Source organism: Euprymna scolopes, chromosome 22 (assembly GCF_053919585.1).
Source record: "Euprymna scolopes isolate OS-2025 chromosome 22, ASM5391958v1, whole genome shotgun sequence".
NCBI lineage: Eukaryota > Metazoa > Mollusca > Cephalopoda > Sepiida > Sepiolidae > Euprymna > Euprymna scolopes.
In genome coordinates, this window is record NC_136503.1 from 112035344 (window position 1) to 112045794 (window position 10451).

Here is a 10451-nt window from a genome sequence, read left to right on the forward strand (position 1 = left end):
CGGTGGGCTTTCCTGAGGCCACAATCCTAATTGGAGAAAGGTCAGCTGATGGTCTACTTGTGATGCATGTCTGAAGCTCCGCATAACCTCTTGCTTAGCTCCCCCTTACCGAAACTCTTAAAAAAAAATATGACGACAGTACAATCTAAAAATAAGCTTAAACCAGGATTAGGGACAAACAAATTCAACTTGCCTCCTCCCTTGAGGCTCTCATTCACAAATATCCGTGGGCTTAGAACTAACTTAGCTGATGTTGAAGCATTTCTCTTAACAAATACCCCGGATATCTTAGCACTAAGTGAGACTAACCTACACTCCTCCATTCCCTCTAACCACTTTAACATGCCTGGATATCTCCCACTCTGCCGTAAGGACTCTGACAGACATATGCACGGACTTGGAGTTTACATTCGTAATACCCTTCCCTTGACTAGAGAAACAAACCTAGAAACAGATGATCAAGCCTTTATGTGCTTTAGACTAAACGTGCAACACAGTATTAGCTACTATTATTTTCTCTACCGCTCTCCCTCGACTCAGGACTGCTCCATAATAAACAAAGTATCTGACAGCATAGACACGGCACTGTCCCTCGACACTAGCGCACAAATACATGTGTTTGGTGACTTTAATGTCCACCACAAAAACTGGCTTGGATTCTCTGCTCACACAGATGCAGCGGGCAGCACAACCCATAGCTTCGCTATATCTCACTCCCTATCACAAATTGTTACGTTTCCAACCCGTTTCCCTGACCAGGAAGAACAACACGCATCACTTCTAGATCTGTTTTTGACCACAGTTCCCGATGACTGCATAGCGAAGGCCCACAGCCCACTCGGGAACGCTGATCATGCAGTGATAATGGTTGAAATCGCCCTAAACTCTAGACCCAAAACTGAAGAGCCAGTGCTCAAAACAACGAGATATTATAATAAGGCTGACTGGGAAGCCATCAGGGAACTAATTAGAGATGCTCCATGGAAAAATATTTTCTCTCTCCCTGCTGAACAGTGTGCAAACGAGACCACTGACTGGTTCAAAACTGCAATCGAAGCGCATGTTCCCATGCGGAAATTTTATAGTAAGCCCCACTCTCCCCAATGGTTTACGTCGACTTGTGCAACTGCCATTACTCAAAAGCAGCATGCATACCGTAGGTTTAACCGACATAAGTCCAGTTCAAACAGACTGAAGTATATAGAAGCTAGAAATAACGTTAAGAAAGAAATAGCGACAGCTAAGAGAGAATTTACGGAAACCACTAAAAAGCGCATCGAAGCACAAAAACTAGGAACTCGAGACTTCTGGAAAATCTACAACAGTGTAGTAAATAATGGGCAATCGACAATTCCCCCACTAACCAACAATCACGAGGTTGTCTCCTCAGCAACCGACAAGGCTAACATGCTTGCCAGTCGGTTTGCCTCAAACTCCACACTGGACCCTTCCAACCACCCCCTACCTGACTTTCCTATGCGGACAGACGCCACACTAGACGATCTGAAAACCACCCCTGCTCAGGTGCATGCTATCATAAAAAACCTTGACACCTCAAAAGCATGTGGACCCGATCTTATCCCAGCTGTGCTATTAAAAAAGTGCTCAGCCGAAGTAGCTCCAGTTCTCTCCAAACTCTACAACAAATGTCTTAATGAAGCTTGCTTTCCGGGCTGTTGGAAAACTGCTTCTGTTGTACCAGTATTCAAGAATTCTGGTGAAAGGACAGACCCATCAAATTATCGCCCCATTAGCCTCCTTCCACTTTTTGCCAAAATATTTGAGACCATAATTAACCACGCTCTAATCCATCATCTTACAGATGCTAAACTACTGACTGACAAACAATATGGATTTAGACAAGCCCGTTCCACAGCAGACATCCTCACCGTGATCTCTGAACGTATATACCAATCACTGGACAAAGCGGGGGAAGGCAGAGCGGTAGCTCTAGATATATCTAAGGCTTTTGACAGGGTATGGCATGAGGGTCTCCTCAGTAAAATCAGATCATACGGTATCACTGGTAGAATACTTAACATAATTAAATCCTTCTTAGATAAGAGAAAAATCCAGGTAGTCCTCGACGGTCGCACATCTAAACAATATGATATAAATGCGGGAGTGCCCCAGGGTTCTATCCTTGGACCTCTATTGTTCCTGATATTCATAAATGACCTCCCCGACAACATTGCCTCTGAGATGGGTATATATGCTGATGACACTACACTCTATGGCAGACACGACAGGAAGACGAATGAACACATTTCTAAAGAAATGGCAGAAACACTAGAGGAAGACCTCCAATCTGTAGTGGAATGGGGACAAAAGTGGTTGGTCGCGTTCAATGCTGCCAAGACTAAACTAGTTTCATTCAATAATTACAAGAAACCCTCTCTACCACCAATAGCAATGGCCAACGACTCTTTATCTGAGAGTCCATCTTTCAAACTCCTTGGCCTAACGTTCACAGGAAACATGAGTTGGAACAATTACATTGAAGGCATTGCCAGGGCCGCTGCAAGAAAGGTGGGCTCTCTCTACCGTGCTAGAAAACTACTAACACCCGAAAGTATCCTGTACCTCTATAAGGCCACCATTCGCCCATGTATGGAGTATTGCTGCCACATCTGGGCTGGTGCATCTGCTACTAGTCTCTCGCTCCTTGACAAGGTTCAAAAGAGAGTCGCAAATCTGATAGGCCCTGAACTGGCATCTAAGCTTCAGCCTCTGTCCCATCGACGAAATGTTGCATCCCTCTGCCTGTTCTACAAGTATTTTAGTGGTGAATGCTCTGATGAACTGCAATCACTTGTGCCCCCACGACGCGAGCACCCTCGACAAACCCGACAGGCTACTAGATCCCACCCCCACACTGTAGAGGTCCCTAGATGTAAAAGATCTTTTTACTCCAATAGTTTCTTCCCCAGAACCGCAAGACTCTGGAATTCCATTCCAGGTCCCTGCTTCCCCAACAGTACTGACGTGCAGAAGTTCAAGTGTAACGTGAACCGACACCTTGCTGCCCAAATCCCTACATAGTACCCCAGTAGTTGTTGCCCCTGATAGTAGCCCCCTACACCAAAGTGGCAATTTGCCTTGTTTGGGGTGAAAATGTAATAAAAAAAAAAAAAAAAAAAAAAAAAAATATATATATAAACAAAAACAAGGTTTTGCATCATGCAAGGTTTATTTTTATTATTAATATTTAAAAAGTAACGTATCTTTTGTACATAGCCAATAATAACAATGAACTCCGAATATACAGACAATTAATCTTCAGATTTATAAATAATTTACTCTAGATATTTTTTTTCCTTTGGTACATCCAGCGAAAAAAGAGAGATGAAAGCTGATTGTTTATATACTTGTATTGATCGAACTACTGTTCCCGTATCGAGTGTTATTTAGGCAACGTTTCACAAATACGAAACAATAACCATAAAATAGAGACTAACTCAAAGAATACGAAAATAAATACAGAGCGAGTAACTTTTCTCTTTTCTTTTCCAAAAAACCACCAACATGCCTGAGGACGGTTGAAAGCCAATTCGACCAAAATTTTGCACAAAAAACACTCAAGATGAGAACAATAGTCTGATCAATACAAGTAATATAAAAGAAATCTTTGAGGTGTAATCATTATCAGTATCATTTTTATTGATTTAATTTTTTTTCTTCTTTACTTTAGTTCATCCAAAATCAGAACTGTTGTCACTGAAATATAAAGGGTTATTCTGATTAAGGGTCAGATTTATAGAAAACATTCTATGAGTGGAGCTGTGCAGCCAGATGTTTGTTGGCATACATTTAAATTTCTGTATGTTGATAGTCGGGAAAACAGAGTAAGAAGGAAATTCTAAAAACAAGCAATTCATAAAATAAATAAAAATAATAAAAAATAAAAAGGTCTTAGAGTAGAAAATTTCCTGGCATTCGGAGATCACTTCAATAAACGTGTGTGATCATGCAAGCAGCCAGGTTGATCAGGTTGATCAGGGGCTATTTATGTTGATCAGGGCTATTTATTTATGTTGATCAGGGGCTATTTATTTATGTTGATCAGGGGCTATTTATTTATGTTGATCAGGTTGATCAGGGGCTATTTATTTGTTGATCAGGTTGATCAGGGGCTATTTATGTTGATCAGGGCTATTTATTTATGTTGATCAGGGCTATTTATGTTGATCAGGTTGATCAGGGGCTATTTATTTGTTGATCAGGTTGATCAGGGGCTATTTATTTATGTTGGTCAGGGCTATTTATTTATGTTGGTCAAGGGCTATTTATTTATGTTGATCAGGGGCTATTTATTTATGTTGATCAGGGGCTATTTATTTATGTTGATCAGGGGCTATTTATTTATGTTGATCAGGGGCTATTTATTTATGTTGATCAAGGGCTATTTATTTATGTTGATCAGGGCTATTTATTTATGTTGATCAGGGCTATTTATTTATGTTGATCAGGGCTATTTATTTATGTTGATCAGGGGCTATTTATTTATGTTGATCAGGTTGATCAGGGGCTATTTATTTGTTGATCAGGTTGATCAGGGGCTATTTATGTTGATCAGGGCTATTTATTTATGTTGATCAGGGCTATTTATTTATGTTGATCAGGGCTATTTATGTTGATCAGGTTGATCAGGGGCTATTTATTTATGTTGGTCAGGGCTATTTATTTATGTTGATCAGGGGCTATTTATTTATGTTGGTCAGGGGCTATTTATTTATGTTGATCAGGGGCTATTTATGTTGATCAGGGGCTATTTATTTATGTTGATCAGGGGCTATTTATTTATGTTGATCAGGTTGATCAGGGGCTATTTATTTATGTTGATCAGGTTGATCAGGGGCTATTTATGTTGATCAGGGGCTATTTATTTATGTTGATCAGGTTGATCAGAGGCTATTTATTTGTTGATCAGGTTGATCAGGGGCTATTTATTTGTTGTTCAGGTTGATCAGGGGCTATTTATTTGTTGATCAGGGCTATTTATTTATGTTGATCAGGGGCTATTTATTTATGTTGATCAGGTTGATCAGGGGCTATTTATTTGTTGATCAGGTTGATCAGGGGCTATTTATTTATGTTGATCAGGGCTATTTATTTATGTTGATCAGGGGCTATTTATTTATGTTGATCAGGGGCTATTTATTTATGTTGATCAGGGGCTATTTATGTTGATCAGGGGCTATTTATGTTGATCAGGGGCTATTTATTTGTTGATCAGGTTGATCAGGGGCTATTTATTTGTTGATCAGGGACTATTTATTTATGTTGATCAGGTTGATCAGGGGCTATTTATTTATGTTGATCAGGTGTATCAGGGGCTATTTATGTTGATCAGGGCTATTTATTTATGTTGATCAGGGCTATTTATTTATGTTGATCAGGTTGATCAGGGGCTATTTATTTGTTGATCAGGTTGATCAGGGGCTATTTATTTATGTTGATCAGGTTGATCAGGGGCTATTTATTTATGTTGATCAGGTTGATCAGGGGCTATTTATTTATGTTGATCAGGTTTATCAGGGGCTATTTATTTATGTTGATCAGGGCTATTTATTTATGTTGATCAGGGGCTATTTATTTATGTTGATCAGGTTGATCAGAGGCTATTTATTTGTTGATCAGGTTGATCAGGGGCTATTTATTTGTTGATCAGGTTGATCAGGGGCTATTTGTTGATCAGGTTGATCAGGGGCTATTTATTTATGTTGATCAGGTTGATCAGGGGCTATTTATTTGTTGATCAGGTTGATCAGGGGCTATTTATTTGTTAATCAGGTTGATTAGGGGCTATTTATTTGTTGATCAGGGCTATTTATTTATGTTGATCAGGGCTATTTATTTATGTTGATCAGGGGCTATTTATTTATGTTGATCAGGTTGATCAGGGGCTATTTATTTGTTGATCAGGTTGATCAGGGGCTATTTATTTGTTGATCAGGTTGATCAGGGGCTATTTATGTTGATCAGGGCTATTTATTTATGTTGATCAGGGCTATTTATTTATGTTGATCAGGGCTATTTATGTTGATCAGGTTGATCAGGGGCTATTTATTTATGTTGGTCAGGGCTATTTATTTATGTTGATCAGGGGCTATTTATTTATGTTGATCAGGGGCTATTTATGTTGATCAGGGGCTATTTATGTTGATCAGGGGCTATTTATTTATGTTGATCAGGTTGATCAGGGGCTATTTATTTATGTTGATCAGGTTGATCAGGGGCTATTTATGTTGATCAGGGGCTATTTATTTATGTTGATCAGGTTGATCAGAGGCTATTTATTTGTTGATCAAGTTGATCAGGGGCTATTTATTTGTTAATCAGGTTGATCAGGGGTTATTTATTTGTTGATCAGGGGCTATTTATTTATGTTGATCAGGGGCTATTTATTTATGTTGATCAGGGGCTATTTATTTATGTTGATCAGGGGCTATTTATTTATGTTGATCAGGGGCTATTTATTTATGTTGATCAGGTTGATCAGGGGCTATTTATTTGTTGATCAGGTGTATCAGGGGCTATTTATTTATGTTGATCAGGGCTATTTATTTATGTTGATCAGGGGCTATTTATTTATGTTGATCAGGGGCTATTTATGTTGATCAGGGGCTATTTATTTATGTTGATCAGGTTGATCAGGGGCTATTTATTTGTTGATCAGGTTGATCAGGGGCTATTTATTTATGTTGATCAGGGCTATTTATTTATGTTGATTAGGGGCTATTTATTTATGTTGATCAGGGGCTATTTATTTGTTGATCAGGTTGATCAGGGGCTATTTATTTATGTTGATCAGGGCTATTTATTTATGTTGATCAGGGACTATTTATTTATGTTGATCAGGTTGATCAGGGGCTATTTATTTATGTTGATCAGGTTGATCAGGGGCTATTTATTTATGTTGATCAGGTTGATCAGGGGCTATTTATTTATGTTGATCAGGTTGATCAGGGGCTATTTATTTATGTTGATCAGGTTGATCAGGGGCTATTTATTTATGTTGATCAGGTTGATCAGGGGCTATTTATTTATGTTGATCAGGTTGATCAGGGGCTATTTATGTTGATCAGGGCTATTTATTTATGTTGATCAGGGGCTATTTATTTATGTTGATCAGGTTGATCAGGGGCTATTTATTTGTTGATCAGGTTGATCAGGGGCTATTTATTTATGTTGATCAGGGCTATTTATTTATGTTGATCAGGGGCTATTTATTTATGTTGATCAGGGGCTATTTATGTTGATCAGGGGCTATTTATGTTGATCAGGGGCTATTTATGTTGATCAGGGGCTATTTATTTATGTTGATCAGGTTGATCAGGGGCTATTTATTTGTTGATCAGGTTGATCAGGGGCTATTTATTTATGTTGATCAGGTTGATCAGGGGCTATTTATTTATGTTGATCAGGTTGATCAGGGGCTATTTATTTATGTTGATCAGGTTTATCAGGGGCTATTTATTTATGTTGATCAGGGCTATTTATTTATGTTGATCAGGGGCTATTTATTTATGTTGATCAGGTTGATCAGAGGCTATTTATTTGTTGATCAGGTTGATCAGGGGCTATTTATTTGTTGATCAGGTTGATCAGGGGCTATTTGTTGATCAGGTTGATCAGGGGCTATTTATTTATGTTGATCAGGTTGATCAGGGGCTATTTATTTGTTGATCAGGTTGATCAGGGGCTATTTATTTGTTAATCAGGTTGATTAGGGGCTATTTATTTGTTGATCAGGGCTATTTATTTATGTTGATCAGGGCTATTTATTTATGTTGATCAGGGGCTATTTATTTATGTTGATCAGGTTGATCAGGGGCTATTTATTTGTTGATCAGGTTGATCAGGGGCTATTTATTTGTTGATCAGGTTGATCAGGGGCTATTTATGTTGATCAGGGCTATTTATTTATGTTGATCAGGGCTATTTATTTATGTTGATCAGGGCTATTTATGTTGATCAGGTTGATCAGGGGCTATTTATTTATGTTGGTCAGGGCTATTTATTTATGTTGATCAGGGGCTATTTATTTATGTTGGTCAGGGGCTATTTATTTATGTTGATCAGGGGCTATTTATGTTGATCAGGGGCTATTTATTTATGTTGATCAGGGGCTATTTATTTATGTTGATCAGGTTGATCAGGGGCTATTTATTTATGTTGATCAGGTTGATCAGGGGCTATTTATGTTGATCAGGGGCTATTTATTTATGTTGATCAGGTTGATCAGAGGCTATTTATTTGTTGATCAGGTTGATCAGGGGCTATTTATTTGTTAATCAGGTTGATCAGGGGTTATTTATTTGTTGATCAGGGCTATTTATTTATGTTGATCAGGGGCTATTTATTTATGTTGATCAGGGGCTATTTATTTATGTTGATCAGGGGCTATTTATTTATGTTGATCAGGTTGATCAGGGGCTATTTATTTGTTGATCAGGTTGATCAGGGGCTATTTATTTATGTTGATCAGGGCTATTTATTTATGTTGATCAGGGGCTATTTATTTATGTTGATCAGGGGCTATTTATGTTGATCAGGTTGATCAGGGGCTATTTATTTGTTGATCAGGTTGATCAGGGGCTATTTATTTATGTTGATCAGGGCTATTTATTTATGTTGATTAGGGGGCTATTTATTTATGTTGATCAGGGGCTATTTATTTGTTGATCAGGTTGATCAGGGGCTATTTATTTATGTTGATCAGGGCTATTTATTTATGTTGATCAGGGACTATTTATTTATGTTGATCAGGTTGATCAGGGGCTATTTATTTATGTTGATCAGGTTGATCAGGGGCTATTTATTTATGTTGATCAGGTTGATCAGGGGCTATTCATTTATGTTGATCAGGTTGATCAGGGGCTATTTATTTATGTTGATCAGGTTGATCAGGGGCTATTTATTTATGTTGATCAGGTTGATCAGGGGCTATTTATTTATGTTGATCAGGTTGATCAGGGGCTATTTATGTTGATCAGGGCTATTTATTTATGTTGATCAGGGGCTATTTATTTATGTTGATCAGGTTGATCAGAGGCTATTTATTTGTTGATCAGGGGCTATTTATTTGTTGATCAGGTTGATCAGGGGCTATTTATTTGTTGATCAGGGCTATTTATTTATGTTGATCAGGGGCTATTTATTTATGTTGATCAGGGGCTATTTATTTATGTTGATCAGAGGCTATTTATTTATGTTGATCAGGTTGATCAGGGGCTATTTATTTGTTTATCAGGTTGATCAGGGGCTATTTATTTATGTTGATCAGGGGCTATTTATTTATGTTGATCAGGGACTATTTATGTTGATCAGGGGCTATTTATGTTGATCAGGGGCTATTTATTTGTTGATCAGGTTGATCAGGGGCTATTTATTTGTTGATCAGGGACTATTTATTTATGTTGATCAGGTTGATCAGGGGCTATTTATTTATGTTGATCAGGTGTATCAGGGGCTATTTATGTTGATCAGGGCTATTTATTTATGTTGATCAGGGCTATTTATTTATGTTGATCAGGGGCTATTTATTTATGTTGATCAGGGGCTATTTATTTATGTTGATCAGGGGCTATTTATGTTGATCAGGGGCTATTTATTTATGTTGATGAGGTTGATCAGGGGCTATTTATTTGTTGATCAGGTTGATCAGGGGTTATTTATTTATGTTGATCAGGTTGATCAGGGGCTATTTATTGATGTTGATCAGGTTGATCAGGGGCTATTTATTGATGTTGATCAGGTTGATCAGGGGCTATTTATTGATGTTGATCAGGTTGATCAGGGGCTATTTATTTATGTTGATCAGGTTGATCAGGGGCTATTTATTTATGTTGATCAGGGGCTATTTATTTGTTGATCAGGGCTATTTATTTATGTTGGTCAGCTTTATCAGGGGCTATTTATGTTGAGTAGGTACAAGTGCAGTACATTCATCGGAGCACATTTTGTGAAAGTACTCGTAAAAGAAGTACACTGGTACAATATTGCAGTGATGTGACAGAGATTGGACCTTGGCAGATAGTGCGGGACCTATGTTAGAGACTCTTACCCTTGACACACATATCCTCGACAAACCCACTTAGCCGCAAAATCACACCGTTTCACTCTTAAGATCCACTAAGAAAGCTTTCTACTCTAATAGTTTCTTCCCTTGAACAGCTAGACTTTGAAATTCCCTTCCTGGTACCTGCTTCCCTAACTGCACCGATATGCAGAAGTTTAAATGTAATGTAAACCAACATCTTGTTAATCTTTCTTAGGCATGGTCTCAAATAGTACCTATTTACAATGCTTCCCCACGGGACAGAGTTAGACACCAGGGTCGTTTTTTTTAACGTGGAGAAAAGGTACAAAAATAAAAAAGTGTCTCAGTCATGACGGACTGCTCCTCCACCGAAAGAGAACACGAAATGGAAGTGCAGTATCTGAAG

General features: G+C 38.2%; 1 protein-coding gene across 3 annotated transcripts in view; it reads right to left on the reverse strand.

Annotated features, from left to right (window-relative positions):
* The window catches only part of LOC145243653 (SLIT-ROBO Rho GTPase-activating protein 1-like), a 559174-nt gene that overhangs the window by 190457 nt on the left and 358266 nt on the right, over nt 1–10451 (reverse strand). The window lies entirely within an intron of this gene.